At 41.2% G+C, this 13,304-nt stretch overlaps 1 protein-coding gene across 1 annotated transcript in view; it reads left to right on the top strand.

Moving 5' to 3' along the window:
• The first annotated feature begins 44 nt into the window (after nt 1-44).
• The window catches only part of ADARB1 (adenosine deaminase, RNA specific B1), a 184,300-nt gene continuing 171,040 nt past the window's right edge, over nt 45-13,304 (top strand). The window contains exon 1 of the mRNA XM_019554073.1: nt 45-84. The gene's annotated coding sequence lies outside the window, so the exon portion shown is untranslated. The remainder of the gene's footprint in view (nt 85-13,304) is intronic.

The raw sequence follows: 13,304 nt of genomic DNA, 5'->3' as shown, positions 1-13,304 counted from the left end.
CTCAGTGGCGCCGCACGGGTCGCCGCCGCTACAGCCGCCCGCCCGTCGCGTCGCGTCGCGTCGACTGGATCCGCCGGCGGGGAGGTGAGCGGAGCGGGGCAGGACGCGACGCCGGGAAGGTCATGGCGGGCGCTTCCCCCTACCCCACAGGACCTGTCCAGGTCCTGACGCGCCGCGCCGGCTCCGCGGCAGGTGCAGGGGCCGGAGCCGGGGCGGTTGGTCGGTCGGTCCGGTCCTGCGTGGGATTGCCTGCTCCGAGCCTGGGGCGGTGTAGGGGGGCGCGGTGACCCGTCCGTGCCGCGCGGCGCCCCCAGTAGCCGCCGCCGCCGCCGCCTCCTTCCGCCGCCGCTCTGCGGGTGCCGCTGCCCGGGGCAGTGTGGGGCGGGCGAGCTTGGCTGCCGCAGCGGCTTGGGACGGACCCCGCTGCTGAGCCGTTCCCGGCGCCTGCTCCCGCCTCACCCTGGCCGCTGCTTCCCGGCTTGGGGCCCCTGCGCCTTGCGGGGTGGATGGAGCCGGGGCCGGAGTCCCTCGGGGATTAGAAAACGACCCCAGTCCCGCAGATTAAACCCACTGATTTCTCTGTAGGGTCAGGGTGGACTGAGAGCAGGGCTTGTTTGTTAAAAACATCCTTTAAAATTAACTTCCCTTTAAACAACAACAAAATGTTGATGGACAACAGGACGGGGGCAGTGCTGATGGCACCGACTGCAGGCTCCTGCAACCTAGGTGCTGGATTTTCACACTTGGCGTCTTCCACGATGTTAATGTTTCAGCAAGTGGGAAGGCACAGAGCTTCCGCGTTCAAATAGGGACTCTCAGTGGTGCTGCTTTCTGTTACCCAACTGCAGATTTGTTTTGTAGAGGCATATAGAGGTAGGGCTAAAAGGGACCTCCAGAGGTCATTTAGCCCAGCGTTTCACAACCTTTTTTGTACCAGGGCCCATTTGTTAAACATCAGTGGTCAGTGCTGACGCTGTGCCCCTCACTCCCAACCTGCTGCCCTCCCCCCCGCCCCCAGTTTGAGGGGTGGGGTGGGGCCAAGCAGCCCCTCATAGGCTGGAAGTCTGCCAGCCTACAGGGGAAAGGTTTCTCACGTTTTTGGGGGCTTTCCCACATTTTTCTCCTTTTTAAAGAATCTATTTTTAACCTTTTGTTCATCACCCTTTCATATATTTTTGCAACCCACTTTTGTGTTGAGAAATGCTGGTCTAATCCAACCCCCTGCCTGAGGCAGGATCGTCCCTATCCAAACCAAACAAAGAAGTTTTACTTGTGCCACTTCTAAATAAAACCGTGGGCATGGCATACATGCCATCTATCTATCAGCTGCTCAACTGTGCAAGAGCAGCAATTAACTAGAGGGAAGTAGGAAGGCAAGTCTGAAGAATATGCAAGCACAGATGCATCTCAATGGGTAGATTATAGCTATAGAAAGATAGATAAAACTGCTGCTCCCTGAAGTGACCTTCAAGGGAGTACATTGCTCTTTATATTGCCCCAAAGGGGTGAGAGTATGATGAGATCCATCTTTCTATCGGGTAAATGTTGTTCTTAGGAGCGTGAGTTGTATTGAAAAGCTCATGGTAAAATTGTGCTTGCACATGTATAGAGAAGAATATACTTTTACCACAGAAGTGTGAATAGAGACCGTCAGAGAATCTTCGTTTCTTGAGTGCTGTTTTTCAGTTCTTAAAACTATAAAATGGTTTTAGTGCTACAAATTTTCAAAACTTTTGTGTCAGCTAATATAAGAAACTTATAGCATTAAAATTTTTGGAGAAAACTTAAAGTACCACTGACCATTTAGATGTGTGCAAAAATTGTCAGATTTATATTCTTTTTGTTGTGTGTGATCATGTGCGTGCTTGTGTGCATGTAAAATTAACTTAGTCTGAGTGGGTTGTCATAGAGGGAGCTGGATTTGTGATGCCTCAGGGTAGCTGAGGTATGCCAACGGTAGGCTGCCGAATATTGACTCACAGATGCATGGACTTTTTTATAGCTTACAAATGCTAGTTCACCAACTTCAAGAACAGACCTTACCAAAAAAGGAAATGACATCTATCCTGAGTAGCAAGTTGTTGTTGGTTTGTTTTTTTTTCATTCATATTCAGAAATATTGTAGTTGGAGGGGAAAAAAAGAACTTATTCTTTTGTTTAAAATGGTATCCCTAACGCATTAAGAAGTTTTAATTTTTATATGGAATTTACAATGAGGTATACTTGTAGTCCCACCTAATACACAGTGCCTTACTGTATAATAAACTGCACATTTTTTTTCTCTGTAAAGCTGTCGAGAAAAGCTACTGTATGAAATAGCAAAGGTTAAAAATAATAGTATTGTTCAAAATATGAAACTAAGATATTTGGGGCAGGAAGTATGTCTTGTACTGAGCTGGCTCTGTTGCTTAATACATACTTAATGTTACTGGACAGTGAAGTTTTCTGTTTGTCTGCAGATAAAATACAGTAGATGCAGAACAAGCTTTCTTATGCTGTCCCAATTCCTTTGTAATATTGTTCCAAATTTTTATAGGAGTGCTGTGATACAGATAGAATAAATAAGTCATTTTGGACATTTCACTGTTGGCCTCTTTAAGACGGTTGGAAGGGTACCACCACAGATTGTTTTAGAAATTATTGCTCACCTGCAGCATATAGCAAAATGCAACTTAAATTAAGGTTATTACAAGTTATTATTTTCATATTGCTAGTTCTTTATTTCTGTTGTGTGGGGTTAATGTGGGTGATTTATCTTTTTCTTTAGCTCTTCAATTTTTTAAATTGTTTTCTTTTACTATTTCACATATTTTATGAAAGGTGTTACTTAGTTCTTACTTAGTGTTACTTAATGTTACTTAAAACATCTTCTGTTCTGAAAAAAAGAAATTCAGGGCCTTGACTTGCACCTCTTTTTTTTTTTTTTTTCAGAAATCAAGGAAGCTGAAATGATTCAGCAAGGCTCCTTTCACCCTTATTTCAAAATCAGTTGGATTTGTGCTACTAAGCATTTGCATGCCTTAAATTACAGCCCAGTGAGCCTAAATATTGCATGTATTTAGAATTTAACTTGGCCTTATGACATTAGCAATAATTGTTAAACATTGAAAGCTAATGCATTTTATCAACACAGAAGCAAATTTGTTTAGTTTATAACTAATTTATAATTTTAAAAATTTGTTTGTGTTGCAATCTCCACCAGATTTAAATTAAGGTGATTTAAAAAAAAAAAAGAAGGTTATTTAAATTGTTACATACTGATCATTGGATAACTCCTAACTACTAATCTCAGTTGGATTTGGACCACTGACCAGGAGATAAGTTCTGTGAGAGTTGCTGATTTTGTTAATCATTCTTTGGATTCGCAATTTATTTGAATAATACTTTAGAGTTGGTTGCTCTGGGACTGAGATCTTTTTCCTGTTTACTATTTCAGACTTAAATACTCTTATCAGGAGAGCTATTGCTCGAAACATTCTGGATTGTGGAGTCCGTTTCTGATTGTTTTTAGTCACAACTCACGCTCCTAGTCTTCCAAACTTCATGATTAATGTCTTGGGCTCTTTTCTGTAGTCACTTTTTTAGGGAAAAGGAGTATGTATGTGTGTTTAGAGTAGAATGAAGATCATTGTTGATGCTCTTTGAAGTGGAATGGCATCTGTCTTTGTTCCCTGATTGGTTAAAACAGCTTGCATCAATTTTCGTAGCATAGCTTTGCCATCTGTTACTCTGGCCTGCATACACTTAGGTAGCACTGTTTCTAGAGTATATGGTTGGATCTAGTTGGATGTAAATTGGCTTCACACTTTTCTTAAGGCCAAATGGTTGAAATTTTTATTTGCATAAAAAAACCTCTCAAGATTTTCACAATTAAATTCTTTGAACTTTTGCTAAAAGAGATTAAGAACTATGCTAAGTGCTGATTTCAACTTTATAGCCTTGTGACTGAAAAAAGACTGCACTTAGCCAAGCCTGACGTATATGATACTTATTATGAACACTTGCACTATTGGCAGTTGTAGCAGCCCCAAAACCGACTAGGCCATTCCCCCGTTTTCAGGGCTGTTAATACGACAGTGCTGACAGTCCTGTTTACCTAATAAATGTGTGTGTATGTATATGTGTGTATGTTTTACAGTGCTGCTGTATTAGCTTGGAAGCTGACTTCCCTTTTTTCAGGGCTTTTAATAGTTTCAGGGCTGTTCTTAGAAGCCTTTAAAATGTAGTGAGATAGTAGCTGTAAGACTGACTGGCTCCAGTCATTTTCATGGTTTTTAATAGCAGCCCTTTGACAGCTGTTTCCCCTTCACTGTTTCTGGCATAGTTAAAGAGACTACAGTTAGTTACAAAATTGACAGCTAGAGATGGTATGCAGTTAATTGGAGTATAATTAAGTCACATAGTAGACGGTGAGTGCCCAGCATCTTTAGTCCAAGTGGTTTATGCCTTTGACCAATGTGCAGATACCCAGTATTTGCTACAGTATAAGCAATAGGTAACGCATTGGGATTGCCATTGTGTTACCAAACTAAAATACATTAGACACTTATTTGGTATGCTATGTAAGTAAAGTACACTGTACCTATTTAGCCTTTTAATCATCTTTCAGTTGCTTTTTAATTACTGCTGTACATAAATTTTAATTAATATATCTTAGGGGCTACGTATCCTCTAGACCACTTTATATACAGTTGATTGTGATTTCCCAGTTGGTCTAATAAGAGGTATCATTTTGGAACCAAGAGTTCTAGGTTTTTTTGTATGAAATCAAAACTGCCACTTTCAAACTATCTTATCATATGTAGAGTCAAAATTGTATATTTTGTGGCTATCCTGAAAGCATCTGTAGTTAAATATCTGTTTTATGTAATTAGAAACACATCTTTTTCCTTGGACTCGAGGGAATGCATGTGTGCTAGTTCAGATTCCTATTAATATTTCATCCTTTTTGCCCATGTTAGACTTTTTTTTTTAAGTAAAAAAAGGTGTGAGAACAATGAAGAACAACAGTTAAACAATGTTTTTTTTATTTTTGTTTCTTTTTTAGCCCCTAAAAGAACTGCTGTTTGTTTACAGGTGCTTGATCTTTTAGTACAGAAGAGGATAGGATAGGACTACAAGGTATTAATTTTTGCTTGCTTAATTTGGTGACAACAAATGAAGAAGAATGTTGTATGTGGTCTAGGTGTGTATGCTTGGGTGTTGATAGGAAGGTGGCTGCTGGCCTTCTGTTGCCTCCACCTTCCCTTCTGCTTGTGTATTCCACCCCTAGATATTCTGGACAGGATACTACTGTAGCATGTATTTGAATGGAAAATGCTTTAAGCAGTAGCAACCTTACGATTTGGAACTTGAGTGACCATTTTATAGGTGTTTGCCATTATTAGCAGTTTCCACTGAAAAAGTTGAAAGCAGTCTTTAAATCTGTTTGCTTTGTGATTTCAGTTAGCCGTTTACCGGATGCAAATGTCTTAAGTTCTGTACATGTCTGTGCAATCCTAAGATTGTCTCTTGCCCCCAGGTTCTTCAGATTTAACGTCTAGCACCAGATCAATTGTGATGCTGGAGAATTGTCCAAAATCAAGCTGCTGAGATGCAGGAAGGGCAGGTGTAGTCCTACACTTTGGACAAAATAATGACACACACAAATGCAGACTGGGGAATAATTGCAGGTTAGCCTACAGTGCTGCAGAGAAGGACCTGGGGGTTACAGTGGACCATAAGATGAATATGAGCCAACAGTGTGCTCTTGTGACAAAGAAAAAGAAAAAGCCTGTAGCATTTCTGATTGTGTTAACAGGAATGTCACTTGCAAATTTAGGAAGGGATTCTTCTACTGTATTTGGTACTGGTAGGGTCTCACCTGGAGTATTGTCTAGTTTTGAACCCCATTCTTCAAGAAGGACATGGAGAGATTGGAAGGAGTCCAGCACAGAGTGACAAAAATGCTTAGAGGCCTGGAAACGCAACTTATGAGGACAAGCTGAAAGCTAGGGTTATTTAGTCTGGAGGAGAGAAGACATGGAGTAGGGAGAATTTGATGTGATAAGTCTTCAAATACCTGAAGGATGGTTATGAAGGGGATGGAGAGGGCCTTTTTTCTGTGGCAGTAGGGGTCAGGACTGGGAACAGTGGCCTCAAACTGTAGCAGAGGCATCTTAAATGGGAGATGAGGAGAAACTTGCTGGTTATGAGTGTGGTCAAGCATTGGAACAGGCTACCTAAAGAAATTTGTGAAATCTCCATTCCTGGACATTTTCTGGAGCAGGTTAGACAGACGCTTGACTGGGAGAGTTCTGTCAGGGATGATCTTGCTTTGAGGAGTGGGCTTGGCTAGGTTACCTCCAGAGGTCCCTTCCAGCCCTATTTTCATATGATCCTATGATGTGTCTAGAATGCACCATATTGGAATTTGCCAAGCTACTTTTGGCATTACTGAAAGATAGAGATGCAGCTGAGGTGATGCGCTGAACTAGGGGGAGATAAAATAGTAGTAAAAATGCGTGAGCACAGTCTATGCTGTTGCTTCTAACTTCTGTCACTTCATGGAAGTCTTACAGGTGGTGTATTAACAGTTCATTCTTGCTAGCATACAAATCCATAAGTTTTAGCTGAACTTATACAACTTGCTTGAAACCTTTTAATTAAAAATTTTGTCAAGTTAGTAGACCGTTATAAGTTTACTTGTTTTAACAGTTACTGCAGATACCTAATGAAACATGTTACAAACCAGGCTGTAGCATCGGTGTAGGAGGTAGTAGGCCAATATGTGGGGAATGCAAGTTGTTTAGAATAATTTATGATGGAATAACCCTTTAACTGTTTGGTTTAACACTCATTTACAATGTTGTCTGTCTCTAAAAATATAGGTTTCCTGTATAATGATATTTTTAGTATAAACAGACATGTCTTGAATGACAGTTATTATTGTTGAAATGTTAGGATATCTGTTTATGCAGTGTTGCCAATTTTTCTAATTTTTATCATGAGTAATATGATCTTGACCCTGGCCACAAGTTATCTTGCATAGGTGAGAAACTCTCTGAGCATCCCACAATTAAGGGAAATTCTTAGCTATTCCCCTGCAGGCCCAGCGAACATGAATTTTAGTTCTTTATCTTGAACTGATTGCTGTTAAATATTTCTGTGCATTTTATAACTTATGAGAACTTAGCTGATATTATTACATTGCAGATTTAACTACATGTTCCTAGGTCACAGATAACTGAAGGCTTGCTAAAGATCGCTGCAGATCAGAGCCAAGTTCCAAATACTTTACCACACAGTTTATTGGACAAAGCATAACAAACTTGGATCTTTTGTAGCCTCTATTTGTGTGCATGTGATTTATGACTGAAACTGCTGCTTTAAATAAAGATCAGGTTCATAAGTGATAGAGGCTCATCTTTCTATGCCTTTTAGGTTCCAGGTTTGTTCCCCAGAATGACCCAAGCAGCACATTGTTATAATTGGTTATGCTATTTGTAACAGTCAGACTATAGTTTGGTCCTGGACCAGGAGAGTTGATTTAAAAAACTCATCTTTCTAGAAAATGAGCCTCACTGTCAGAGAACTCTTGGGCACTTGTTGGGTCAGAGGAGAGACCAAAATCTTTTATTTTTCATAGTTGTTAGGGTCGGAAGGGACCTAAGCAGATCATCAAGTCTGACCCCCTGCCATGGGCAGGAAAAAGTGCTGGGATCAAATGACCCTGGCTAGGTGATTTATCTAGCCTCCTTTTGAAGACCCCCAGGGTAGGAGCGAGCACTGCTTCCCTTGGAAGTTGGTTCCAGCTCCTAGCTACCCTGACTGTGAAGTAGTGCCTCCTGATGTTGTATGGCAATCTGATTCACATTTTGTTTGTTTGTTTGTTTTAAATTTGGACCTGGCAATACCAACTATATACATAAAATGTCGTTGATGCGCACACTTCTGCATCTGATGTTCAAGACATTTTGTGCCAGTAGTAATAAATGGGGTGAAAAGAAATTTTGCTGAATAATTATATGTGATCCCTAAGTGGTGAATGTCTATATCAGTGTTAATATAATGTGCCACATGGTATTATCCTTGAAAGTTACAACAAGGCACCCAGTGAAGTGAATTTGGGTTCACGAAAGTTTGTGCTCTATATATCTCTCATTTAGTATATAAAGGTGTGTATATATCCTGCCTTCACCCTGATTTGAGAATCACTGGTTTAGATCAGTGGTTTTAAATCTTTTTCATTTGCAGACCCCTAAAAAATTTGAATGGAGGTGTGGACTCCTGTGGATTATAAGTGTAGGTGTTTGCATACTTTTGATTGACCATAGTCTTCAGACTCCCAGGGGTTTGTGGACCACAGGTTGCAAACCACTATTTTAGACTGAACATATTCTCAGTAACTGTAGGCAGGAGTGCAATATAGTGTTACTAAAAACTAGACACTCATCTGATTGGTAGTTACTACAACTTTGGCTGAGCTGTTTTAAAATGTATGAAAGACTCTCAAATTTTAGGCCAGAATTTTCATCTTACGCACCTAAATAAGAGACCTAATATTAAAAAGTGTTCATTTACTTGATTTTTCTACAGACTTTGTTGAGGCCAGTATGTGCTTTGACACCCTTAACATTCAGGCCTATTAAGCATAAAAATCTCTATTTAAACTCCTTAGTTTAGATATCAAAGATTTAAAATTAAGGTTTTGGACAACATTTTTGGAGAGGGTGTTGTCAGGGTAGGTAGGATGTAAACAAAACTCTTTTTCCTGTAGAAGTTATACTGTAGTACTGTATATGTTTGAAAAAGATGTTTAAAATTGATTACGTGAGGAAGGTTAAATGTCTTAGAATTTCTTTCTTACCTGAATTGTGTATGGCTGTTTCCTGACTGTTTGTTTCTCACCATTAACAATGAAAAATATAGTTTCTTCCTTCTATTTAGAACAAGGGTCAGCAGTGTTTTTGGGCGGAGTGCCAACAACATCTGCAACCTCAACTTGTAAGATGTTGGCCTACCAGGGGCAGACAGTGGAGGAGTCATGAAGGGCCTGATCCTTCTTGTGGCAGTGCAAGCCCAGCCCCCTTGTGCCAAGCAAAATGCCTTCATATGCCATGCTGTAGCTTATGTGCTAGAAGTTGCCTATTCCTGATTTAGAATTCATTCTTTGTCTTCAAAAAAACAAAAACCAACTGAATTTGAATTTGAGGGATTTCATGTAGAATGTTTTATATCTGGAAAAGAGAAAAAGATGTTTTAGGAGGAGAGCATATGAATGAATCATTCCTAGAATGATCCATCCCCTCTCATAGCCTCCCTGGCAACAACCATCATTGGTTTAAGGATTTCAGAGGATGCACCCCTGACCATTGTACTTTATAGCTGTTAAGGGAGTCCTCTGTGAATCTGTCTTGTCAAGAAAGGCATTAGTGTGAACAGGAGCTAAGGGTATTTTCCTTCTCTTTGGCTTTGAGTCAGCCATTAGGTTTGGAAGGCCAGCTTTGTCTATAAAGGGAACTCAGGTATTTAAAAAAGGTGGAGAGGTTCCTTAAACCTTTTGGCTAGGGACAGAAGTTGCACACAAACTGGTTTAAACCTAACAGAACCAGTGCACATAAACCAGGTTCAGAATGACTGAAACAGGTTTAAGATAAACCTGGTTGAATGTAGTATCAGACTTAAGTGATTTGAGGTCAAACTGGTTTATGACACTTGCGTCCCAGATCCCTTCCTGGTTTATGTTGAATCAGTCCCCTGGCATCTCGGAGTGCTCTGTAGCCCTGGGCTGGGCTGGGCTGGGCTGTCTGTTCCAGCCAAGCAGGGTTGGCCCTGACCCTCTCCTCCCTAGCTGGAGCACTGTCACTGCTCCGGCTGGCTGAGAAAAAGGGGTGGGGGTGGAAAACCCTGGAAGGGAGTGCAGCTGGGTCTGCTTTGGAGGGGGGCAGCAGCCCTTGCTGGGCATCCTCAATCCCCCAACCCCTCCCCCCTTTGCTGCTCCAGTGGCAGGAGCGGGAGCAGGGCCAGACCCTGGTAGCCTGAGGGGAAGGAGAGGGTTTAATCCCCCCATTCTAGGGGTGGGCAGTGCGGGCACCAGTAGAGTGATAGGCTCCATTCATGCACCTGAGGCTGTGGCGGTCAGATGCCAGTAGCCTGAGGGGAAGGTGTGGGGACTTAATCCCCACCATTGCAGGCAGCAGTGGTGGAGGCATTGACATGGCGCCCTGGGCTGAGTCTCTCCAAGGAGCAACCAGCTGGTTGTGGGGAGGCGGGGGATGTGGCTGCAGGGGAGGGAGGGAAGGAGTCTGGGCTAGTTGAGTTTTTGAATGTCTGTACCTAGCCTTTGAAGCAACCTCAGGAGATATATTTAAGTCTAGCCTGAAGCTAGTCTGTAGTCTTAGGTACACTTTTGAAGCTGAAACGTGAGTTAAGCAAGGCTGAATGCTCTGACTCATGGCTACCACTTTTTCCTTTGGTTCAGACTCAGAAAGGATAGCAGAGCAGCTTCACTACTGAAGTACTCTGTGCCAGCCAGTCATTAGCCTCCTTACACAGTCTTGAGTTTGTTTGCTGTGGTTTATCTGAGATGGAAGGTTTAGGGAGGGCCAGCAGCTCTGTGCTGCTGTCCTTTCAAAGCCCCCCAAATCCTGGCCTCTCTATATCATGCTTTATATTTTTCTTTTGTGTTTGTGTCTTTGAAGGAGAAAGGTGATTCTGGATATCTGTGTACTCATATTGTTTGGTCTGTCATGGTGTTCAGTGTTCTCCTGTGGAGGAATTTTTTTCTTTTTTCATCTCGGCAGGAATACAATCTCTTAGTGCTGGTAGAATATAAGTTGTTCCAAGGCTGTTGCTTATCTTCTTAGGGCTTTGGCGCTCTTCGTGACTGAGTGATGTCTTTGTCAAGAACCACAAGCACTTATGTGCTCTTGATTTTATTTATTTTTCCCCTCTTAATGACTGGTGCAGAAAAATGATGTAAAAGAAAATTTAGCAATATCATAGGTAACATCAGAGCAATCAAGAGCTAGATTGATAATTTTTAAAAATATCTTTCCTGCCTTTTAGTTTGTGCTATGCCTGCCTGTAAGATGATGGAAAAAGATTTGTAGCTTAAAGTCCTTTGTTTACAGAAAGTCCTTTATAGTCTGTGCGCCAACCACTCAAATCCATGCTTTGTCTGTGCTTAGAAGGATTTTTGGCCAAAATGCAAAAACAAGCCCCTGCTCCCTTTCCCCCCTCTAATTTGGGCATGGTCAGGAACATTGCATCAGTATAGTTGTAAATTTAGGCTAATGCCTGCTTTCATTTTTAGTTTAGACCAGTCTGAGGCCACTCCTTTTTCAAAGGATCCTGCAGTAGGAAAGTCGGCTTCATCCTGCTTTCACTCCTCTAAAAAGTTGTGGATTTAAGAGAACCAAGTTCTTGCACCTGGTATTTTTAGAAAGGTGTAGATAAGATCCAGTATGTCAGTGCATTCATAGTGTGGGGGAGTGGGACAGCAATAAGTCAGGAAGAATAGAATACTAATTCTCTGTGGTAAGATGAGTTTTGAACTCACTTGCAGTTTTGATTCCAATTCATCATGCTGGCTTTTAGTGTTGTGGTTTTTGGAGTATTTTCTATGGCTTTTATAACTTAGTTGGCTATGGAGACAGACCAGTTATAAGAAAAATAAATGACACCCTTTCTACTCCCTCCCCCACCCCACGGCCCACCTTGTCTTCAGGTTTATCCCTCTGCTTCATTTCAGTTGCTTACTTTAAATCAGGGATGTCAAACATGGTCTGGGGGCCAGATCTGGCACGTGGAACCTCTGCATCCAGCCTACTGAGCTCTGGTGGGCTACCAGAACGTGAAGAACATGGGGATATGGCCCCACTGCACTGGGTCTGTAATTGTAAGGTTGGCACTGGGATGAGCCAAGTTTAAATCAGGCAGCCATTTTGAACCCAGTTGAACTCCATTATTGTCTGTATTTAGATTCGGTGAGTTTGACACCCCGCTTTAAATCATAGGTGAGTCGGTCGTAGCTGTTAACTTCCAACTCATTTTACTTTTTCTTCTAATTTTGTCAACTGGTATTTTTTTTTAAAGCCTGAGCAAAAATGGAAAAAATGCTCAGACACGAAGGATTGAAACCTGTTCATACCATTTGTCAGTTACAGAAAGCCAGAATGGATTTGAAAATGGAAAGTAATCAACTTTAATTATAGGCACTTTTATCATTTGTGACTCTAGGCTGTAAGTTGTGTGATATGGATCAATATTTAGGACTTTTAGCTCCCATCCTATTGACTGCTTCTGATTTGCAGAGTCTCAGGGCTATTAAAAATGAGTAGCTTTTATTTAGATTATTATAACTATGTAGAGTCCTAACATTACATTTGGAAACATTGGTGAGGTGCTTGGGAGACTATTTACAAATTTCTCTCCTGGCACAGTTCTGCAGTGTTTGGGTTGCAAACTGCTGTGGAAGATTTATTAAAGCAAAAATGATTTTTTTAAATCTTTGACATTTCTATTTCTTTTGTTGTACAAAAGTGGGTTGGTTTGTTTGTTTTTGACCTAAAGCAGATGTAATCTCTGTATCTTCCCATAAGAGGGTTTCTTTTTACCTAAAGGACACCTCATTGGGTTTACTATTGAAAGGGGAATCATTCTGCTCTCATGGTGTTGGATCTTATATAACTTTTAACCCAAAGTGCTTTTGAGCCAATGTAGTTCTTTAAAAAGCTGATCGTACAAAGAGTAATTGGAGGACATAAGGTAGATATTTGCATGTGGGCTTCCTGTTAAAGATGCAGTTAAAGGGGATATTGGGTTATGCTTGGCTGGTCCCAAGTTTAGGATTTAGTAAAAATAAGCTCTTAAACCCCAGCTTAGTTGGGTAACATTGTATCTCCTGTAACCTAGTTGCATTCCACTCCTCACCCCCATCCCTCTATTGTTAGTCCCTCGTTAGGGCGATCTGTATTTCCCTATCAGCTTTGTCATCTTTTTCTGGATTGCCAATCCTAAACATTTACTAATAAAAGTCAATCTGTTCTTTTCAGCAATTTTAAACTGATAGGGTTGTGCTTGATATTGGGTTACGCTTGGTTGGTCCCAAGTTTAGGATTTAGTAAAAATAAGCTCTTAAATACTTAATTGTATTCATGACTAAAATGCACTGGGAAAAATGTCTCAGCACTGCAACAGTATAGTTATTTGAGCTGTATTTAAACAGCATGACTAGTGTACAAGGGTCAGCATGTGGAGTAAGGATCAAAACTAAACTGATTAGTTATTTTTCATTGTGCAGGGTAATAGAAATGCAAGCA

Source organism: Crocodylus porosus, unplaced genomic scaffold (assembly GCF_001723895.1).
Source record: "Crocodylus porosus isolate Cpor-Errol unplaced genomic scaffold, CroPor_comp1, whole genome shotgun sequence".
In the NCBI taxonomy this organism is placed as follows: Eukaryota; Metazoa; Chordata; order Crocodylia; family Crocodylidae; genus Crocodylus; species Crocodylus porosus.
The sequence above is the reverse complement of the archived record's forward strand: the minus strand, read 5'-3'. Positions and strand labels throughout refer to the sequence as shown.